This window comes from Papio anubis, chromosome 1 (assembly GCF_008728515.1).
Source record: "Papio anubis isolate 15944 chromosome 1, Panubis1.0, whole genome shotgun sequence".
Taxonomy (NCBI): Eukaryota; Metazoa; Chordata; class Mammalia; order Primates; family Cercopithecidae; genus Papio; species Papio anubis.
The window spans coordinates 148,973,597-148,997,699 of NC_044976.1; the positions used below are offsets into that span (position 1 = coordinate 148,973,597).

At 42.3% G+C, this 24,103-nt stretch overlaps 1 long non-coding RNA gene across 1 annotated transcript; it reads left to right on the forward strand.

Moving 5' to 3' along the window:
* The first annotated feature begins 6,708 nt into the window (after positions 1 to 6,708).
* SPATA45 lies at positions 6,709 to 23,660 on the forward strand. The gene is made up of 3 exons (XR_642592.3): positions 6,709 to 6,814; positions 17,509 to 17,823; positions 23,478 to 23,660. It is a non-coding gene; the product is annotated as a spermatogenesis associated 45 (long non-coding RNA).
* Positions 23,661 to 24,103: the final 443 nt, after the last annotated feature.

The following is a 24,103-nucleotide window of genomic DNA, read 5'->3' on the forward strand; positions in this document are numbered from 1 at the left end:
GTTACGTATGTATACTTGTGCCATGTTGGTATGCCGCACTCATCAACTCGTCAGCACCCATCAACTCATCATTTACATCAGATATAACTCCCAATGCCATCCCTCCCCCTTCCCCCGTCCCCACAATAGGCCCCAGTGTGTGATGTTCCTCTACCCATGTCCAAGTGATCTCATTGTTCAATTCCCACCTATGAGTGAGAACATGTGGTGTTTGGTTTTCTGTTCTTGCGATAGTTTGCTGAGAATGATGGTTTCCAGCTGTATCCATGTCCCTACAAAGGACACGAACTCATCCTTTTTTATGGCTGCATAGTATTCCATGGTGTGTATGTGCCACATTTTCTTAATCCAGTCTGTCACTGATGGACATTTGGGTTGATTCCAAGTCTTTGCTGTTGTGAATAGTGCCGCAATAAATATACATGTGCATGTGTCTTTATAGCAGCATGATTTATAATCCTTTGGGTATATACCCAGTAATGGGATGGCTGGGTCATATGGTATTTCTAGTTCTAGATCCTTGAGGAATTGCCATACTGTTTTCCACAATGGTTGAACTAGTTTACAATCCCACCAACAGTGTAAAAGTGTTCCTATTTCTCCACATCCTCTCCAGCACCTGTTGTTTCCTGACTTTTTAATGATTGCCATTCTAACTGGTGTGAGATGGTATCTCATTGTGGTTTTGATTTGCATTTCTCTGATGGCCAGTGATGACGAGCATTTTTTCATGTGTCTGTTGGCTGTATGAATGTCTTCTTTTGAGAAATGTCTGTTCATATCCCTTCCCCACTTTTTGATGGGGTTGTTTGTTTTTTTCTTGTAAATTTGTTTCAGTTCTTTGTAAGTTCTGGATATTAGCCCTTTGTCAGATGAGTAGATTGCAAAAATTTTCTCCCATTCTGTAGGTTGCCTGTTCACTCTGATGGTAGTTTCTTTTGCTTTGCAGAAGCTCTTTAGTTTAATTAGGTCCCATTTGTCAATTTTGGCTTTTGTTGCCATTGCTTTTGGTGTTTTAGACATGAAGTCCTTGCCCATGCCTATGTCCTGAATGGTATTACCTAGGTTTTCTTCTAGGGTTTTTATGGTATTAGGTCTAACATTTAAGTCTCTAATCTATCTTGAATTAATTTTCATATAAAGAGTAAGGAAAGGATCCAGTTTCAGCTTTCTACTTATGGCTAGCCAGTTTTCCCAGCACCATTTATTAAATAGGGAATCCTTTCCCCATTTCTTGTTTTTCTCAGGTTTGTCAAAGATCAGGTGGCTGTAGATGTGTGGTATTATTTCTGAGGACTCTGTTCTGTTCCATTGGTCTATATCTCTGTTTTGGTACCAGTACCATGCTGTTTTGGTTACTGCAGCCTTGTAGTATAGTTTGAAGTCAGGTAGCGTGATGCCTCCAGCTTTGTTCTTTTGACGTAGGATTGTCTTGGCGATGCGGGCTCTTTTCTGGTTCCATACGAACTTTAAAGCAGTTTTTTCCAATTCTGTGAAGAAACTCATTGGTAGCTTGATGGGCATGGCATTGAATCTATAAATTACCTTGGTAAGTATGGCCATTTTCACGATATTGATTCTTCCTATCCATGAGCATGGTATGTTCTTCCATTTGTTTGTGTCCTCTTTCATTTCACTGAGCAGTGGTTTGTAGTTCTCCTTGAAGAGGTCCTTTACATCCCTTGTAAGTTGGATTCCTAGGTATTTTATTCTCTTTGAAGCTATTGTGAATGGGAGTTCATTCATGATTTGGCTCTCTGTTTGTCTGTTACTGGTGTATAAGAATGCTTGTGATTTTTGCATATTAATTTTGTATCCTGAGACTTTGCTGAAGTTGCTTATCAGCTTAAGGAGATTTTGGGCTGAGATGATGGGGTTTTCTAAATATACAATCATGTCATCTTCAAACAGGGACAATTTGACTTCTTTTCCTAACTGAATACCCTTTATTTCTTTTTCTTGCCTGATTGCCCTAGCCAGAACTTCCAACACTATGTTGAATAGGAGTGGTGAGAGAGGGCATCCCTGTCTTGTGCCAGTTTTCAAAGGGAATGCTTCCAGTTTTTGCCCATTCAGTATGATATTGGCTGTGGGTTTGTCATAAATAGCTCTTATTATTTTGAGAAACGTTCCATCAATACCGAATTTATTGAGAGTTTTTAGCATGAAGGACTGTTGAATTTTGTCAAAGGCCTTTTCTGCATCTATTGAGATAATCATGTGGTTTTTGTCTTTGGTTCTGTTTATATGCTGGATTACGTTTATTGATTTGCATATGTTGAACCAGCCTTGCATCCCAGGGATGAAGCCCACTTGATCATGGTGGATAAGCTTTTTGATGTGCTCCTGGATTCAGTTTGCCAGTATTTTATTGAGGATTTTTGCATCGATGTTCATCAGGGATATTGGTCTAAAATTCTCTTTTTTTGTTGTGTCTCTGCCAGGCTTTGGTATCAGGATGACGTTGGCCTCATAAAATGAGTTAGGGAGGATTCCCTCTTTTTCTATTGATTGGAATAGTTTCAGAAGGAATGGTACCAACTCCTCTTTGTACCTCTGGTAGAATTCGGCTGTGAATCCGTCTGGTCCTGGACTTTTTTTGGTTGGTAGGCTATTAATTATTGCCTCAATTTCAGAGTCCGCTATTGGTCTATTCAGGGTTTTAACTTCTTCCTGGTTTAGTCTTGGGAGAGTGTAAGTGTCCAGGAAATTATCCATTTCTTCTAGGTTTTCTAGTTTATTTGCGTAGAGGTGTTTATAGTATTTTCTGATGGTAGTTTGTATTTCTGTGGGATTGGTGGTGATATCCCCTTTATCATTTTTTATTGCATCTATTTGATTCTTCTCACTTTTCTTCTTTATTAGTCTTGCTAGCGGTCTATCAATTTTGTTGATCTTTTCAAAAAACCAGCTCCTGGATTCATTGATTTTTTGGAGGGTTTTTTGTATCTCTATCTCCTTCAGTTCTGCTCTGATCTTAGTTATTTCTTGCCTTCTGCTAGCTTTTGAGTGTGTTTGCTCTTGCTTCTCTAGTTCTTTTAATTGTGATGTTAGGGTGTCAATTTTAGATCTTTCCTACTTTCTCTTGTGGGCATTTAGTGCTATCAGTTTCCCTCTACATACTGTTTTAAATGTGTCCCAGAGATTCTGGTATGTTGTATCTTTGTTCTCATTGGTTTCAAAGAATATCTTTATTTCTGCCTTTATTTCGTTATGTACCCAGTAGTCATTCAGGAGCAAGTTGTTCACTTTCCATGTAGTTGAGAGGTTTTGATTGAGTTTCTTAGTCCTGAGTTCTAGTTTGATTGCACTGTGGTCTGAGAGACAGTTTGTTATAATTTCTGTTCTTTTACATTTGCTGAGGAGTGCTTTACTTCCAGCTATGTGGTCAATTTTGGAATAAGTGTGATGTAGTGCTGAGAAGAATGTATATTCTGTTGATTTGGGGTGGAGAGTTCTGTAGATGTCTATTAGGTCCGCTTGGTGCAGAGTTGAGTTCAATTCCTGGATATCCTTGTTAACTTTCTGTCTCGTTGATCTGTCTAATGTTGAGAGTGGGGTGTTGAAGTCTTCCATTATTATTGTATGGGAGTCTAAGTCTCTTTGTAAGTCCCTAAGGACTTGCTTTATGAATCTGGGTGCTCCTGTATTGGGTGCATATATATTTAGGATAGTTAGCTCTTCCTGTTGAATTGATCCCTTTACCATTATGTAATGGCCTTCTTTGTCTCTTTTGATCTTTGATGGTTTAAAGTCTGTTTTTGCAGAGACTAGGATTGCAATCCCTGCTTTTTTTTGTTCTCCATTTGCTTGGTAGATCTTCCTCCATCCCTTTATTTTGAGCCTATGTGTGTCTGTGCATGTGAGATGGGTCTCCTGAATACAGCAAACTGATGAGTCTTGACTCTTTATCCAATTTGCCAGTCTGTGTCTTTTAATTGGACCATTTAGTCCATTTACATTTAAGGTTAATATTGTTATGTGTGAACTTGATCCTGTCATTGTGGTATTAGCTGGTTATTTTGCTCATTAGTTGATGCAGTTTCTTCCTAGCATCGATGGTCTTTACATTTTGGCATGTTTTTGCAATGGCTGTTGTTCCTTTCCATGTTTAGTGCTTCCTTCAGGGACTCTTGTAGGGCAGGCCTGGTGGTGACAAAATCTCTAAGCATTTGCTTGTCTGTAAAGGATTTTATTTCTCCTTCAGTTATGAAACTTGGTTTGGCTGGATATGAAATTCTGGGTTGAAAATTCTTTTCTTTAAGAATGTTGAATATTGGCCCCCACTCTCTTCTGGCTTGTAGAGTTCCTGCCGAGAGATCTGCTGTTAGTCTGATGGGCTTCCCTTTGTGGGTAACCCAACCTTTCTCTACAGAGGAGTCTTAAGGGGTCTGTATGCTTAGAGTTGAGAGATCAAATAGCTCCTGAAAACTGTAATTGGAGGAAATTCCATATGGAGGCAAGCCACAAGGAGAACTCAAGCCCTTGTAAACCAAAAATGAAATATTCTAAGCCCCCAATTTACTAAACAGATTCAACCTCCCACTTCCACCTCCCAAATAGCTGGGATTACAGGCGCATGCAACCATGCCCAGCAAATTTTTGTGTTTTTTGTATAGATGGGGTTTCACCATGTTGGCCAGGCTGGTCTTGAACTCCTGACCTCGAGTGATCTGTCTGCCTCACCCTCCCGAAGTGCTGGAATTAGTGAGCCACTGCAACAGACCTCTAACACTTATTTCTGAAGTTTTTTTCCTTCCCTGCTTCTCGGAAGCCCCTTCCTCCCTCTCTTGTTGCCTTAAGGTACCTTCACCCTGGCTGGGCCCTGTTGTTCTTTTATCGGTTTTTTTGTTTGTTTCTTTAGCCTATGTGTGCTCTTCCACCTGGGTTATACAAATGCAAAGTACATCCTAGTTCCATGCTAGGCCTTATTATTAGCAAGAACTTTCCTGAATCTCTCAAGATGTAGTGAAAGCAGTTATACATTAACTATGTGAACTATACTGTATTTCCTAAAAGTAAATAAATGTGTTGACTGGGAGCCGTGGCTCAGGCCTGTAATCCTAGCACTTTGGAAGACTGAGCAGGAGGATGGCTTGAGCTCAGGAGTTCGAGACAAGCCTGGGTAACATAGTGAGACCCTGTCTTTACAAAAAATACAAAAATTCACGGGGCCTGGTGACACAAACCTATTCTTCCAGCTACTTGGGAGGCTGAGGTGGGAGGATGGCTTGAACCCTGTAGATGGAGGTTGCAATGAGCCAAGATCATGCCACTCCACTCTAGCCTGGGCAACAGAGCAAGACCTTGCCACCAAAAAAAATAAATAAATAAATGTGTTTTTAAAAATGCACTGCCCACCTTTGAAGGCAGCAATGGCTCTATAAATGATCTGTAATTTCTTGAGTCAGCTTGTTTCTTGAGCTGTTCTGCCATGTAGTGAGTTAGTCAGTTAGTTTTGCCCTGCCCCTTTCCTCCACATTGGAAACATTCTAGAGTGACCTGAAGATTAAAAACAAACAAACAAACAAAAACAAACACTGGAGACCTCCTCTTCTTACAAAAGAAACATATGAATAAAATAACTTTCCATGTAGCCTGGGCGACATGGCAAAATCCCGTCTCTATGAGAAATTTAAAAATTAGCCAGTTGTGGTGGTCCACGCTTATAGTCCCAGCTACTCAGGAGGCAGAGGTGAGAGGATCACCTGAGTTCAGGAGGTTGAGGTTGCAGTACGCCTCAATCACACCACAGAACTCTAGCCTGTCCGATGGAGTGAGATCCTGTCTTGAAAAACAAAACAGGCCAGGGAGGCCAAGGTAGGCAGATTGCCTGAAGTCAGGAGTTCCAGTCTGGCTAACTTGGTGAAACCCCATTTCTACTAAAAATAGAAAATTAGCCGGATGTGGTGGCGCATGCCTGTAATCCCAGCTACTCAGGAGGCTGAGACAGGAGAATCACTTGAACCCAGGAGGTGGAGCTTACAGTAAGCCAAGATCGTGCCACTGCATTTCAGCCTGGGTGCCAAGAGTGAAACTCCATCTCAAAAACCAAAATAAAACAAAAATAAACAACGACAACAAATTCCCCATGTAAAATATAAAGTTTTAATAAAACCAATAAAGTAGCTACCACTTACTGAGTACTTACAATGAATCCTTAGATTAGAACTCTTCTTCATGGGGTCAAGGACCCGTTTGTCCCCAGTATCCACAACAGCACCAAGTGGAGTATGTGCTGAAAACATATCAGTGTGTGTATTAAATTCATGCCAGGCACAATGCAAAAAGCTTTACACGCATTCCTAATTTAATCTCAACTCCCTCCTCATCACTTACCACACATATAAACACACAGCTTGGTGAAAGCAATATCTTTAGCCCCATTTTACAGATGATGAAACCAATATTATGAGGGTCGAATGGCTGATGCACACCTATAATCCCAGCATTTTGGAAGGCCAAGGCAGAGAAATCGCTTGATCCCAGGAGTTCAAGAGCAGCCTGGCTGACATAATGAAACTGTGATTGCACCACTGCACTCCAGCCTAGGTGACACAGCAAGACCCTGTCTCCAAATTAAATAAAAAAAAAAAAGAGGATTAAGTAATTTATATTTATCCAAGGTCACCTGGCTGGTAAGTAAATGATCTCTCTGACTCCAGAATCTCTCTTAACCAGGCTTCTATGACTAGAACAAAGTTGGAATGTCACTGATCAGAATATTCCATCACCAAGGCAGCATCCCAGTGGGCTAATCCACACCAGTGGACTTGAAACACGCTTTGGGTTGCTGTATGTTAGTATGTTAAAGGTAATTTATAATAATATACCTGTAGAAATAGTAATGTATTTTCTCATACAGTCAATTCTCATTATTATATATTTATATATAACATAAATATATAATATAATATATAAATATATAATATATAAATATGTATTATATGCATATAATTATATCACATGTATATATAAATATGTAATGTATATATAATATATAAATATATGTAATGTATAAGTATATAATGTATTTATATATAAATATATAATGTATCATATATACATTATATATAATATAATGTATATATAAATATATACAATGTATTTATATATAAGTATATATAATGTATTTACATATAAATATACATAACATTTATATTATATATATATCATATATTCTATAAAGTTGTCACAAACATTAAATTAGCAAATAGTGAACCATTGCTCCTAGAAAGAATACAGCTGGCCCCCCACTCACAATGGTTTGACATAAAATTGTTTGACTTTACGATGGCACAAAAGCAATATGGATTCAATAGAAACCATACTTTTGATCTTTTTCCCAGGCTAGTGCTACTAGTGCTATTTGGGTAACAAATACATTTTAGGGAGTAGCCACATTTGCAAATATGTAATCAATGAATAATGAGGGTCTATAGTATATACATGTTTAATATTTTCAAAACCTGGGCTGGGCACAATTACACTTGTAATCCCAGCACTTTGGGAGGCTGAGGCAGGAGGATCACTTGACCCCAGGAGTTCAAGACCAGCCTGGGCAACATGGTGAAACCACATCTCTACAAAAAATACAAAAATTAGCCAGGCATGGTGGTGTGTGTCTGTAGTTCCAGCTACTTGGAAGGCTGAGGTGAGGGGATCCCCTGAGCCCAGGAGGTTGAGGCTGCAGTGAGCTGTGATCAAGTCACTCACTGCACTCCAGCCTGGGTGACAGAGTGAGACCTTGTCTCAAAAAATGAAAAAAGAAAAAAAAAGAAAAAACAGTTTCAAAGCCCCTTTCAGTCTAATGCTCTCCCAACTGAGCTATTTTGCTCTCCCAACTGAGCTATTTTGGGCAGCTCTTCAAAGCCCCTTTTGTCACGGGCGTCCATGTGAAGAGACCGCCAAACAGGCTTTGTGTGAGCAGCAAGGCTGTTTATTTCACCTGGGTGCAGGCGGGCTGAGTCCGAAAAAGGAGTTAGCAAAGGGTGGTGGGATTTTCATTAGTTCCTATAGGTTTAGGATAGGTGGACAAAGTATGTTCTTAAGGGTGGGGAGGATATTACAAAGTATCTTTTTAAGGGCTGGAGGGGGAGGAATATATCCTATCAGGGTGGGGCAGGAACAAATCACAATGGTGGAATGTCATCAGTTAAGGCTATTTTCACTTCTTTTGTGGATCTTCAGTTGCTTCAGGCCATGTGGATGTATACGTGCAGGTCACAGGGGATATGATGGCTTAGCTTGGGCTCAGAGGCCTGACATTCCTGTCTTCTTATGTTAATAAGAAAAACAAAACAAAATAGTGGTGAAGTGTTGAGGCAACAAAAATTTTTGGGGGTGGTATGGCAAGATAATGGGCGATGTTTCTCAGGGCTGTTTCGACTGGGATTAGGGGCAGCGTGGGAACCTAGAGTGAGAGAGATTAAGCTGAAGAAAGATTTTGGGGTAAGGGGTGATATTGTGGGCTTGCTAAAAGGAGTATTTGTTGTATAGAATGATTGGTGATGGCCTGGATGTGGTTTTATATGAATTAAGAAACTAAATGGAAGGAAGACACAAGATTCAAATAAGAGAAGGAGAAAAATAGATATTGAAGGACTAAGAATTGGGAGGACCCAGGACATCCCAATTAGGGAGCACCCAAGGGGGTTCAGCATAATTATTTGCTTGGTTGGTGAGTTTTTGGGCTCTATACTTGAGTTTTTTTATGTTGTCACATACCAGGCCAGATTAATTTAGGTAAAAACAACACTCTCTATTAAAAAATATACAGATTCCTCTTTTTTTAGCAGTGAGTAAGTCCAGGCCTCGGAGATTTTGGAGGAAAGAGAAATGCAAAGCCAGCAATTGTTTGTTAAAGAAGGATTAGAAACAGCTAGGAGAGAGTGAGATTGATAGTATGGTGGAGAAAGCTGGGGAGAGGTAGAGGGTGGCATAAGAATGGGAACCAGAATAAGAGTGAGTATAAAAGTAAAGAATAGGACTTCATCAGGGTGAAAGTGTGGAGCGTACCTTGCCACTGAAGATCTTCTATCCACTTCAAGAGAGACTTAAGGGTGGCGATTTGAGGTAAAACCAGGAGCCACTAAATACCAAGAGCCTGAGAAACTGCTTGGGTGATTTGACTAATAAAGGCCATCTGTTGTCAGCCTGTATAGAGGTGGGAAGGCCAAACCGAGGAATTATGTCTGACAGAAGGGAAGAAATGACCGAGGTGGCCTTCTCAGACCCTGTGGGAAAGGCCTCTACCATCCAGTGAAAGTGCCTACCCAGACCAAGAGGTATTTTAGTTTCCTGACTTGGGGCATGTGAGTAAAGTCAATTTGCCAGTCCTGAGAGGGGGCAAATCCCTGAGCTTGATGTGTAGGGAAGGGAGGGGGCCTGAACAATCCCTGAGGGGTAGTAGAATAGTAGATGGAACACCAAGAAATGATTTTCTTGAGGATAGATTTTCAAGATGGAAAGGAAATGAGAGATTCTAAGAGACAGGCTAGTGGGCTTGTAACCTACATGGAAGAAGTTATGAAATGATGACAGAATAGAATAAGCCTATGAGGCTTGAAGGAGATATTTTCCTTGGTCCAAGAACCATTTGTCTTGCGTGGGAAGAGATTGATAGGTGGAAGTTTCAGTGGGGGAGTAGGTGGGAGTGACCGATGAGGAGAAAAACTGACCCTGAGGGACAGAAGTTGGAATGCTAGCTGCTTCTTTAGCTACCTTATCAGCATAAGCATTGCCCTGAGCAATGGAATCTGATGCCTTTTGATGGCCCTTGCAGTGAATGACTCCAGCTTTCTTTGGAAGTAAAGTGGCCTTGAGAAGAGTTTTTATTAAAGAGGCATTAATGATGGAGGACCCTTTCAGCCCATATCACAGCATGGTGGTGCAGGATATGGAAGGCATATTTAGAGTCAGTATAAATATTGATGCGTAGTCCCTTTGGAAGAGTGAGGGCCCGAGTTAAGGCAATGAGTTTGATTTGCTGAGAGGTAGTGGAGTGGGGCAGAGAAGTAGCCTCAGTGATAGATGTGGAAGATACTATAGCATAGCCTGCCTTTGCTGGTGAGTGGCAATTAGGCCTGGTGGAACTGCCATCAATAAACCAAGTGTGATCAGGGTGAGGAACAGGAAAGAAGGAAATATGGGGAAATGGAGTGAATGTCAGGTGGATCAGAGAGATACAGTCATGCGGGTCAGGTGTGGTATCAGGAATAACGTGGGAGGCCGGATTGAAGTCTGGGTCAGGAACAATGGTAATTGTGGGAGACTCAACAAAGAGTGAGTATAGCTGAAGGAGCTGGGGGGCAGAAAGTATATGCATCAAATGTGAGGAGGAAAATAGATTTTGAAAGTTATGGGAACTGTAGAGAGTAAGTGGAGCATAGCTTGTGATTTTGAGGGCCTCTAAAAGTAGTAAAGCAGCAGCAGCCACTGCATGCAGACATGAGGGCTAGGCTAAAACAGTAAGGTCAAGTTGTTTGGACAGAAAGGCCACAAGGTGTGGTCCCCGCTTTTGTGTAAGAAGTCCAACCACATAGCCCTGCACTTCAGCTGTGTGTAATGAAAAAGTTGGGATGAGTTAGGGAGAGCTAGTGTGGGAGCAGCTTTTAGGGCTGTTTTTTAAGGAATAGAAAGGGGAGTGGGGAAAGGATTTAGGATTTATGGGGTCAGCTAGGTTTATCTAGAACAGAATAATGGGTTGTGGAGGGAGGTATTGAGGATAGGAGAGTATATGGGTTTGGCACTATGGGGTGGATAGGCAAGACAATTTGGTTGATAAGGTGCAGATCCTGAACTAACCTGTAAGACTTGTCTGGTTTTTGGACCAGACCTTTCAAAGTCATGAGTTAAACATATTACTTTCTCCATTTAAGAGATTGTAAAATTGGATAAATTAGCAGTTGAAATTGGCCTGTTCGTATATCACACACAGGACCAGTTTCACAGGCATGAGACCCAAACAGGCACATAGGGCCCTTTGCTCAGAAGGGTCTCACAATTGGCTTAAAGTTTTACTGTCATTACCTTGAACGTCTCCATTGTTTGTTAATAAAGGGTCCAGCATTTTTATTTTCACTGGACCCTACAAATTATGTAGCCAATTCTAGTCACACAGCAAGTAAACAAGATTAGAAACTGGGGAGAAAAGAAAATACTAAATTATTTACTTATCGAATTGAACACAACTTTTTTCAAAGTGCCTATTTAATATGATAAAGTTACCACTTACTGAGGGTTGGTTGTATTAAGCTCTTGATATTTATTAGCTCATTTAGTCCTTATGACACTGTGAGTTTGATATTATTTTCTTTCTTTTTTTTTTTTGAAACAGAGTGTTGCTTTTGTTGCCCAGGCTGGAGTGCAATGGCGTGGTCTTGGCTCACCACAACCTCTTCCTCCAGGGTTCAAGCTGATTCTCCTGCCTCAGCCTCTGGAGTAGCTGGGATTACAAGCATGTGCCACTGCACTGGCTAATTTTGTTTTGTTTTGTTTTTTGTTTTTTTTTTTTGAAACGGAGTCTTGCTCTGCCACCCAGGCTGGAGTGCAGTGGTATGATCTTGACCCACTGCAAGCTCCGCCTCCTGGGTTCACGCCATTCTCGTGCCTCAGCCTCTGGAGTACCTGGGACTACAGGTGCCCACCACCATGCCTGGCTAATTTTTTTTTTTGGTATCTTTAGTAGAGATGGGGTTTCACCGTGTTAGCCAGGATGGTCTCGATCTCCTGACCTAGTGGTATGCCCGCCTCGGCCTCCCAAAGTGCTGGGATTACAGGCGTGAGCCACTGTGCCCAGCCGAGGTGGGATTTTACCATGCTGCCAGTCTGGCTTCGAACTCCCGACTTCAGGTGATCACCTGCCTAGACCTCCCAAAGTGTTGGGATTACAGGCATGAGCCACCGTGCCTGGCCTGGATATTATTTTCATTTAACACATAAGGAAACTGAGGCCCAGAGAAGGTAAGTAACTTAAACAAGATCATACAGTTAGGAGGCAGCACAGGTAAAATATTAATCAAATCTTTTTTACTTAAAAAATATGCTTGTACCACTAGACTCTATTACTGTGTCTATTTTGTTTTATTTAGCTCCAGTTGTCAGGCAGCTTGTAATTAAGAGTTTGAATTTTGCAATCTTCATGGTGAACTTTTAACTAAGGCATCGATGTTTTATTTGCAGTTCACCTATAAAATGGGCTTTTATTTTATTTTTATTTTTTTGAGACCAAGTCTCACTCTTGTTCCCCAGGCTGGAGTGCAATGGCGCAATCTCGGCTCACTGCAACCTCTTGCCTCCTGGGTTCAAGCGATTCTCCTGCTTCAGCCTCCTGAGTAGCTGGGATTACAGGTGCCTGCCACCACACCTGGCTAATTTTTGTATTTTTAATGGAGACCAGGTTTCACCATGTTGGCCAGGCTGGTCTCAAACCCCTGATCTCAGCCTCCCAAAGTGCTGGGATTACAGGCATGAGCCACCGCGCCCAGCCTAAAATGGACTTTTAACAAAATATAAATTAACTCAAGCCGGGGGTAATGGCTTACGCCTGTAATCCCAGCACTTTGGGAGGCCAAGGCAGGCAGATCACTTGAGGTCAGGAGTTCAAAACCAGCCTGGCCAACCAACATGGTGAAACCCCCTCTCTACTAAAAATACAAAAAAAATTTAGCTGGGCGTGGTGGTGCACACCTGTAGCCCCAGCTACTCAGGAGGCTGAAGCAGGAGAATCACTTGAACCCAGGAGGCAGAGGTTGCAGTGAGCCAAGATCGCGCCATTGCACTCCAGCCTGGGTGACAGAGTGAGACTCCATTTCAAAACTAACAAACAAAAACAAGCAATTGACCAACTGACCTTTTTATATTTTATTATTTTGTTTTATTTTTTTGAGACGGAGTGATGCCCAGCCTGGGCGACAGAGCAAGACTCCTTCTCAAAAGAAAAAAAAAAAAGTTACCTCTCTTCTTTGCTTATTTAGGAATGAAAAATTGATGGCTCTGGTAGCTTTCCTAAAACAATGTGTGTTTGTGTGATTTCTGTCACTTTAATGTGTTTCAAAACATTATTATAAAAATAAACTGAAAACAACCTAAAGTCTAACAATAAAAAGAATAATTAATGTCAGGCACAGTGGCTCATACCTGTAATCCCAGCACTTTGAAAAGCTGAGGTGGGTAGATCGCTTGAGCTTAGGAGTTTCAGCCCAGCCTGGGCAATGTGGTGAAACTCTGTCTCTACCAAAAATACAAAAAAATTAGTTGGGCATGGTGGTGCACACCTGTGGTAGTCCCAGCCACTCAGGAGGCTGAAGATGGAGGATCACTTGAGCCCAGGAGGCAGAGGTTGCAGTGAGCCAAGATCATGCCACTGGATTCCAGCCTAGGTGACAGAATGAGGCCCTCATCTCAAAAGGAAAAAAAAGAAAAAAGAAAGATGATGTCTCCCACTCCAAAAGAATTTAAAAGGACTTACAAACATTAGCTGGGTGTGGTGGCACATGCCTGTAATCCCAGCTACTGGGGAGGCTGAGGCAGGAGAATCACATGAACCAGGGAGTCGGGGGTTGCAGTGAGCCAATATCGCTCCACTGGACTCCATCCTGGAAACAGAGCGAGACTCTGTCTCAAAAAAATAAAAAAATAAAAAATAAATAAAAGAATCTGAAAGGCGAGCCCGGGGCTGGCACCGTGGCTCACGCCTGTAATCCTAGCACTTTGGGAGGTCAAGGCGGGCGGATCACGAGCTCAGGAGATCGAGACCATCCTGGCTAACAGGGTAAAACCCCCTCTCTACTCAAAATACAAAATATTAGCCGGGCGTGGTGGCTGGCACCTGTAGTCCCAGCTACTGGGGAGGCTGAGGCAGGAGAATGGCCTGAACCTGGGAGGCGGAGCTTGCGGTGAGCCAAGATTGCACCACTGCACTCCAGCTTGGGTGACAGAGGGAGACTCTGTCTCAAACAAAACAAAACAAAACAAAAACAGGCGAGTGCGGTGGCTCACGCCTGTACCAGAATTAGCTGGGCATGGTGGCACGCCTCTGTAATCCCAGCTACTTTGGGAGGCTGAGGCATGAGAATCGCTTGAACCTGCACTCCAGCGTGGGCAGCAGAGCAAGACTCTGTCTCAAAAAAACAACACAAAATAAAAACAAAAGAATTTAAAATTAAAATTAATTTTGTTTGTTTGTTTGTTGTTTGTACCCCCTCCTGAATAGCTAGGATTACAGGCAGGTGCCACCACAGGTAGTTAAGTTCTTGAATTTTTTGTAGAGATGAGGTCTTATTATGTTGCTTAGTCTGGTCTTGAACTCCTGAGCTCAAGCAGTCCTCCTTCCTCAGCTTTCCAAAGTGCTGGGATTACAGGTGTGAGCCACCATGCCTAGCCTAATATTTCCTAGAGTTTTATATGCATGGAATCATACACTATACATTCTGATTTGTCTGGCTTTTTTTTTTTTTTTAACTCAGCCTAGTTATTTAGAGATTCAGCCATAATATTGTGTTTATCAACAATATATGAACACAACTCAAAATATATATATTGATGAATTAGCATCTCAGGTAAAAGGAATATATTATATACATACTATATATATATAAATATATTTTATAACTCAGTGTCCATTGTGTACATATACCACAATTTATTTGTTCTGCTGTTGATGGACATTTGGATTGTTAGAACTTTTTGGCTCATGAAAATAAAGCTTTGGGCTGGGCCTGGTGGCTCTGCTCACACCTGTAATCTCAGTACTCTGGGAGGCCAAGGCATGAGGATCCCTTGAGCCCAGGAATTCAAGACCAGCCTTAGGAGCATAATGAGACCTCATCTCTATGAAAAATAAAAACAAAAATAGCCAGGTGTGGTGGCCTGCGCCTGTATCGCAGCACTTGGGAGGCTGAGGTGGGAAGATGACTTGAGGCTGGGAGGTTGAGGATACAGTAAGCCATGGTCACACCACTTCACTCTAGCCTGGGTGACAGAAAGAGACCCTGTCTCAAAAATAAATAAATAAAAATAAAGCTGTGTAAAAAAAAAAACAAAAGTTTTTTAGAAAGCTGTGATGAAATTAATGAGTTAGTTTTCATATGTACTGATACGTTTCTTTATGCGTGTGTGTGGAGAATTTCATTGCTCTAGGGTAAATACCTAGGAATGGATCAAATAATAGGAGTATATTTAACTTTTTCAGAAGCTGCATGATTATTTTCCAAAGACATTGTTCCATTTTACATTCTCACTAGCAGCGTATGAGAATTCCAGGTCCTCCATATCTTTGTTAACACATGGTTTGGTCAATCTTTTTCATTTCAGCCATTCTAGTGGTATCTAGTGATATCTCATTATAGTATTGATTTACACTTTCCTAGTGACTGGTGATAATGAATGTATTTTTTTTTTTTTTTTTTTTGAGACAGAGTCTTGCTCAGCCGCCCAAGCTGGAGTGCAGTGGCATGATATTGACTCACTACAACCTCTGCCTCCCGGGTTCAAGCAATTCTCCTGCTTCCACCTCCTGAGTAGCTGGGATTACAAGTGCATACCACCATGCCCGGCTAATTTTTTTGTATTTTTAATAGAGACAGGGTTTCACCGTGTTGGCCAGGTTGGTCTCCAACTCCTGACCTCAGGTGACCCACCCACATCAGCCTCCCAAAGTGCTGGGATTACAGGTGTGAGCCACCACACCAGGCCCCATTTCTTTGTCTTCTGGCTTATATTTTTGCTTGTTGAGGAGTCAGCTGTTGGTTCAATTGCCCCTCCTTTTATTCTCTGGTTGCTTTTAAGATTTTCTTTTCTTTTTAAATTCACTGTAATCTCAGCGTGGGCTTTTTAAAAATCCTGACTGCTATTGTTTGAGCTTCTTGAGACTGTGAACTATATCATTTATCAGTTCTGAATATTTCTCTCTCTTTCCAAATCTTGCTCTGTCACCCAGGCTGTAGTGCAATGGCACAATCTCAGCTCACTGCAATCTTCACCTCCCAGGCTTAAGTGATCTTCCCACCTCGGCCTTCCAAGGTGTTGGGATTATAGGCGTGAGCTACTGTGCCTGGTCACTTTGTTTTTTTTGAGATGGAGTCTCACACTGTCACACCGGCTGGAGTGCAATGGCGTGATCTTGGCTCACTGCAACCTCTGCCTCCTGGGTTCAAGTGATTCTCATGCCTTAGCCTCCGGAGTAGCTGGGATTACAGGTGCCTGCCACCATGCCCGGCTAATTTTTAGTAGAGACGGGGTTTCACTATGTTGGCCAGGCTGGTCTTGAACTCCTGACCTCGTGATCTGTCCGCCTCGGCCTCCCAACGTGCTGAGATTACAGGCATGAGCCACAGTGCCTGGCCACCACTTTTTAAAATTAAAATCCCTTTGGATACTTATTGGGAAAGTAATACCCAAAATATTAATGGATGTCTCTGGAAAAAGAGTAATTTTAACTTTTCTACTTTATGTTTTTCTGTATTTTCTTAATTATCTACCATGAATATGTATCATTTTTTATAATCATGTATTTAAACATGTATTATTTATCTATTACATTATTAATATATGTAATAAACATGTATTATTTTTATAATCAGAAGAAATAATAAATGCTTCTAAAAGCAAAAAACAATGCATAGTATAATTTTCAAAAACAATAATATATCCTCTTACCATACCTTTTTAACCTTTGTTACCCCTGAAGAAAACCTAAAAAACAAAAAATAAAACCCTTAAGAAACAATAATAAAAGGTGAGGTGTGGCCGGGTGCAGTGGCTCATGCCTGTAATCCCAGCACTTTGGGAAGCCGAGGCAGGTGGATCACAAGTTGAGGAGTTCGAGACCAACCTGGCCGATATGGTGAAACCCCGTCTTTACTAAAAATACAAAAAAAAAAAAAATTAGCCGGGCGTGGTGGTGCATGCCTGTAATCCCAGCTACTTAGGAAGCTGAGGCAGAATTGCTTGAACCCAGGAGGCGGAGATTGCAGTGAGCTGAGATCAAGCCACTGCACTCCAGCCTAGGTGACAGTGAGACTTCGTCTCAAAAAAAAAAAAAAAATTGTGAGGTGTGCTGACTGGGCATGGTGGCTCACACCTGTAATCCCAGCACTTTGGGAAACTGAGGTAGGCAGATCACCTGAGACCAGGAGTTCGAGACCAGCCTGGCCAACATGGTGAAACCCCATCTCTACTGAAAACAGAAAAATTAGCCGGGCATGGTTGTGCAAGCCTGTAATTCCAGCTACTTAGGAGGCTGAGGCACAAGAATCACTTGAATCTGGAAGGTAGAAGTTGCAGTGAGCTGAGATCATGCCACTGCGTGCCAGCCTGGGAGACAGAGCAAGACCCTGTCTAAAAAAATAAGTACATAAAAAAGTGAAGTGTGGGGTGGGAGGCTTGGTGGTGGTGGGTGGTGATGTTATTGTATAGAAGGAAAAAAGAGAAACTGGTCAACGTGATTGTGAATACTGGCTTCTGAGTCAAAAAGACAATCAAAAATATTTTTTCTTTTGTTTGTAGGATAGCAAGAATCGCTTGACAATTGGTTTGTGAGCATAATGGCATCTATAAACAGAACCATTGAAATAATTAAAAAACATGGAGTAAGCAAACAACATCTCCTGGAGGAGATAAACAAAAAGCGTGAATCAAACTGCTTGGTGGAACGAAGCAATCAAGTCAGCTTACTGAGAGTTCAAAAGAGGCACTTCCCGAGTGCCTGTCAGTCCTTTACTCATACCACAACCAAAGAGCCTATTCCCGACAGTGGCAGGAGCTCCTGGGTCAAGCTGAGTCTCCTTGCTCACACGGAGAGAAAGCACTTTCCACCAAAAAGTAAGAAGTTATGATAGGATTTTTTTTTTTTTTTTTGAAACAAAGTTTTGCTCTTGTCACCCAGGCTGGAGTGCAATGGCACCATGTCGGCTCACTGCAAACTCCACCTCACAGGTTCAAGCGATTCTTCTGCCTCAGCCTCCCAGGTAGCTGGGAATACAGGCGCCTGCCACCACGCCTGGCTAATTTTTTTGTATTTTTTAGTAGAGACGGGGTTTCACCTTGTTGGCCAGGCTGGTCTCAAACTCCTGACCTCGGGTGATCCACCCACCACGGCCTCCAAAAGTGCTGGGATTACAGGCATGAGCCACCACACCCAGCCTATGATAGGACTGTGTTTTTTTTTTTTTTTTTTTTTTTTGAGACAGAGTTTTGCTCTTGCTGCCCAGGCTGGAGTGCAATGACACAATCTCATTTTACCGCAACCTCCATCTCCCGGGTTCAAGCGATTCTTCTGCCTCAGCCTCTCAAGTAGCTGGGGTTACAGGCATGCACCACCACATCTGACTGATTTTTTTTATATTTTTAGTAGAGACGGGGTTTCTTCATGTTGGTCAGGCTGGTCTTGAACTCCAGACCTCAGGTAATCCGCCCGCCTCGGCCTCTCAAAGTGCTGGGATTACAGGCGTGAGCCACCACACCTGGCCTATGATACGATTCTTAACCAATTTATAGGAAGGATTTGTAGGTATTCCTAAGAATTAGGAATAATTTCTGGGATTGAAAGAGGTACCTGAGTATTGCCCTGGTATAGCATAAAGGCAATCTGTTTGAAGGTAAAAGTGTCATTAAACAGGCTGGTGGATTGTAAGATGTATTATAGACCAGAGACTCTCATTTTTTTATGCATACAGAGTCCCAGGCCCCAGCTTCAAGCCATCTCATTCAGTAGGCTCTAGGGAGGTGCCTGGAAATCTGCATTCTCAGCAGACTAAGGTGATGCTGATGCTGATGGCCTGAGAACCACATTTTGATAAGAGTTGTTACAGTAATTACAATAGACCACAAAAACTTCAGAAACCTGCTATCTCATCAATTTTTCTGGCCTTTACAAACATTTCATGTGCAAAATTGAGGTGCAGTGGAGATCCTTTTGATAATAAACATCATACAAAAAGCCCTAATAAAATGTGGAGGGGCTGGGCACAGTGGCTCACGCCTCTAATCCCAGCACTTTGGGAGGCCGAGGCAGGCGAATCACCTGAGGTCAGGAGTTTGAGACCAGCCTGGCCAACATGGTGAAACCCCATCTCTACTAAAAATGCAAAACTTAGCTGGGCATGGCAGCAGGCACCTTTACTCCCAGCTACTTGGGAGGCTGAGGCAGGAGAATTGCTTGAATACTGGAGGTGAAGGTTGCAGTGAGCCGAGATCACTCCAGTGTACTCCAGCCCAGGCGACAAACTAAGACTCCTTATCAAAAAAAAAAAAAAAAAAAAGTGGAGGAAAGTTGTTGGGGGCAGGGGATGGCATGGTGGTGATGGTGGTGGTATTATTTTATAGAAGGAAGAAGGGGAGCTGATAAATACCTTCATTGTGAATACTTGTTTCTTAGTCTAGGCAGGCAGCTGAGATAGCATATTTTAATTTATTTGAAAAAAAGAGAAGGGGGTGTGTAACCATATCTAATACAACCAACAAGTTACTAATTTAGATCAGAAACAAAAGAATCACCACATTTGAGATTTCACTTATTTGATGTGGCTGTGACTTTACCCTTCCCCAGTGCTCTCAGGAAGTGGAGTAGAGTGTGATACAGTGTGGTGTAGAAAGCTGAAATTCTCCACTGTGTTTAGAGTTCATCTGTAAGAGTCATGTGTTCGTTTTATTCAAAAATAACTCTAGGGCTGGGCACGGTGGCTCATGCCTATAATCCTAGCATTTTGGGAGGCTGAGGTGGGCAGATCACCTGAGATGAAAGGAGGAAGTATTACATCTCACTTTAAATCAAAAGCTAGAAATGGTTAAGCTTAGTGAGGAAGGCATGGCAAAAGCCAAGATAGGCCAAAAGCCAGGACTCTTGTGCCAATCATTTATCCAAATTATCAATGCAAAGGAAAAACTCTTGAAGGAAATTAAAAATTTCCTTCAGTGAACACACAAATGATAAGAAAGCAAAACAGCCTTATTGCCGATAGGGAGAAAGTTTCAGTGATCTGGACAGATCAACCCAGCCACAACATTTCCTTAAGCCAAAGCCTAACCCAGAGCAAGGCCCTAACTCTCTTCAATTCTGTGAAAGCTGAGTCTCTCTGTCGCCCAGGCTGAAGTGCAATGACGTGATCTCAGCTCACTGCAACCTCTGCCCTCTGGGTTCAAGTGCTTCAGCCTTCCAAGGAGCTGGGATTGCCTGCCACCACGCCTGGCTATTTTTTTTGTTTGTTTGTTTAGTAGAGATGGGGTTTTGCCATGTTGGCCAGGCCAGTTTCAAACTCCTGGCTTCAAGTGATCCACCCACCTCAGCCTCCCAAAGTGCTGGGATTATAGGCTTGAGCCACTGCGCCCTGCCAGGAGACCATTATTCTGAGTGAAGTGACTCAGGAATGGAAAACCAAATATTGTCTGTTCTGACTTATAAGTGGGACCTAAGCCATGAGGATGCAAAGGCATAAGAATGATATAATGGACTTTAGGAACCCCAAGGGAAAGAAAGGTAAAAGAGGGGCGAGGGATAAAAGACTACATGTTGGGTACAATGTACACTGCTCGGGTGATGGGTGCACCAAAATCCCAGAAATCACCACTAGAGAACTTACCCATGTAACCAAAATCCACCTTTACCCCAAAAACTACTGAAATAAAACATAAACAAAAGAAACCACCCTATCTAAGCAGCACTCCTCAACACTCTACAATCCCTTACCCAGCTTTCTTTTTTACCACAGTGTTTGTCACTCCCTAATGAAGGCCAAGCTCCTTGAAGGCAGGGATGGTATCTGCTTTTTTCACTACTTTATCCTCAGTCCCTAGAACAGTGTCTGGCACAAATTAGGAACTGAGGAAACGTTTCCTGGCTGATTGAATAAATGTTGGGACATGGAATATACTTTCCCAGAAGTAGTGGTAGAACTTACCTCATTCCTCTCGAGACCAATAGCTATGTCCTTGGGCAGTGGCTCACAAACTTAAGAGTTTCTCGCAGCAACCTTAGATGGTTGCTGTGGAATAATCTTTAGAAATGCAAGAGGGTAATAATACAGTATATTTATCCAGCCTGACCAACGTGGTGAAACCCCGTCTCTACTAAAAAATATAAAAATTAGCCAAGCATGGTGGCACATGCCTGTAGTCCCAGCTACTTGGGAGGCTGAGGCAGGATAATTGCTTGAACCCGGGAGGTGGAGGTTGCAATGAGGCAAGATTGCGTCATTGCACTCCAGCCTGGGCAACAGAGTGAGACTCCATCTCAAAAGAAAAAAAAAAATACAGTATATTTTGCTGGACATATTCCGTAAGAATTGGAAGGCATTGTATTCTTTTCCTTTGCATACCTGTGCGAGAGGAAGAAACACTCATTTATTCTTTATTCTTTCAACAAATACATGTGAGTGCTTACTTTATGTCAGGCACTCTTCTACGTGCTTGTCAATACAGTGATGAATAAAATTTTACCTCAGAAAGCTTAGGTTTTGGTGTGCTGGCTCACGCCTGAAATCCTAACACTTTGGTAGGCTGAGGCAGGAGGATCCCTTGAGCCCAGGAGTTTGAAACCAGTGTGGGCAACTTAGAGATGCCCCGTCTCTATTTCTTAAAAAAAAAAAAAAAAAAGCTTACATTTCACTGGGTAGAGCCAGATAAACAAGTTAAAAAATAGTAAATGTCAGCTGGGTACAGTGGCTCACGCCTGTAATCCCAGCACTTTGGGAGGCAAAGGCAGGTGGATCATCTGAAGTCAGGAGTTCAAGACCAGCCTGACCAACATGATGAAATCCCACAAAAATTAGCCGGGCATGGTGGTGCACGCCTATAATCCCAGCTACTCTGGAGGCTGAGGCAGGAGAATCGCTTGAACCCGGGAGGAGGTGGTTACGGTGAGCAGAGATTGCACCACTGCACTACAGCCTGGGCAACAAGATCGAAACTCCGTCTCAAAAAAAAAAAAGTAAATGTCAGATCAGATAGTGATAAATGGGTAAGAGCTATGGGGAAACAGAAAACAGCAGGGTGGGGGATAGGAATTGTTGGATGGAGGGTGTATTGCTGCCCATAGAACTTACTATTACTATCCAGGGCATGAGGGATGACCCAGGACTCCTGGGTTCCTTGAGGAGTCCAGTGTAAACAGGGATAAGGGACAAAATGAGATTAGTCCTGATGGTCGAACCTAGTGGTGGTCTAACCTGGTGGGGAGGCCTGTGTGTTGAGGGGAAGGAATGTTACAGTTTTCTCATAGAGTATTTGGAGTTCTGGGAGCTCCTCTTTGCTTCTATTAATAATGACATGAAGACTAGGAAAGAAGTTCTTTTGGAGATTTCCAGGTCCTCTTTTCAATCTTCCACTTGGAGATGTGGAGCCCAAAAGAGGGGCAGTTTATTTAAATACATAGAATTAAAAACACCTGGGTTCAAGTTTTGCCTCTGTCATTTGCCTCTGTTCAAGTGCTGGGATTACAGGCGTGAGCCACTGTTCCCGGCTGACATTTACTATTTTTAAACTTGTTTATCTGGGTCTACCCAATGAAATAAAGATACTATACTAAAAGCATACTATCATGCTTTTAGTAATTTGACTTTTTTTTTTTTTTTTAGGAGGCAGATTCTTGCTCTGTCACTGGGGCTGGAGTGCAGTGGTGTGATCATGGCTCACTGTATCCTCAACCTCCTGGGCTCGAGCGATCCTCCCACCTCTCAGCCTCTCGAGTAGCTAGGACTATAGGCATGTGCCACCATGCCTGGCTAACTTTTGTATTTTTTAAATAGAGACTGAGTTTTGCCATGTTGCCCAGGTTGGTCTCAAATTCTTGACCTCAAGCAATCTGCCTGCCTCAGCCTCCCAAAGTGCTGGGATTACAGGCGTGAGCCACTGTGCCCAGCCATTTGGTGTTTTTTGTTTTGTTTTTTAATTTATTGAGTCTCACTCTGTCACTTTGTCACAAGCTATAGTGCAGTGGCCTGATCTTGGCTCGCTGCAATCTCTGCTGGCCGGGGTTCAAGCGATTCTCCTGCCTCAGCCTCCAGAGTAGCTGGGATTATAGGTGTGCGCCACCACACCCGGCTAATTTTTTGTTTGTTTGTTTGTTTTTTGAGACAGAGTCTCGCTTTGTCACCTAGGCTGGAGTGCAGTGACGTGATCTCAGCTCACTGCAGGCTCTGCCTCCCGGGTTCAACCGATTCTCCTGCCTCAGCCTCCTGAGTAGCTGGGACTACAGGTGTGTGCCAACACGCCCAGCTAATTTTTGTATTTTTTTGGTAGTGATGGGGTTTCACCATGTTGGCCAGGATGGCCTCGAATTCCTGACCTCAGGTGATCCACCAGCCTCGGCCTCCCAGAGTGCTAGGATTACAGGTGTGAGCCACTGCGCCCGGCCCATTTGGTGTTTCTAAACCGTAGTTCCTGTATCTGAAACACAATACTCTGCCCTCCAGGGTTATTTTAAAAACCATGAAATGTATTATAAGTTATATAACAAATACTTTTTATTTTTTATTTTTCAGATAATGCCATATTTGGATAAAGTGCATCTCCAGAGACAAAGACACACAGAAATACCTTCTCTTTGATTCTTCTTCAGTGTGCCTAAATTATTTACAAATTATTAATTATAAACAAAACTAAACAAAAGTATTCACTAGATCCCTCAAAAAACATTAAGTCACATAAAACATATTACATCTTTATTCATTCCATTCTGTTATTTAGACTTAGATGATTTGAAGAGAGGATTTGAGTTTTTTAGATACTTTCAAAGATGAATTCCTAAGAGTTTACTTTACAGTGATTCCCCCCTGCAACTTTTTTTTTTTTTTTTTTTTTTTTTTTTGAGACGGAGTCTTGCTCTGTTCCCCAGGCTGGAATGCAGTGGCACGATCTCGGCTCACTGCAACCTCCGCCCCCTGGGTTTAAGCGATTCTCCTGTCTCAGCCTCCTGAGAAGCTGGGACTATGGGCTCATGCCACCATGCCCAGCTAACTTTTGTATTTGTAGTAGAGATGGCATTTCACCACGTTGGTCAGGCTGGTCTTGAACTCCTGACCTCAGGTGATCCACTTGCCTTGGCATCCCAAAGTGCTGGAATTACGGGCGTGAGCCACCACACCTGGGCGATCTTCTCCTTAGTAAT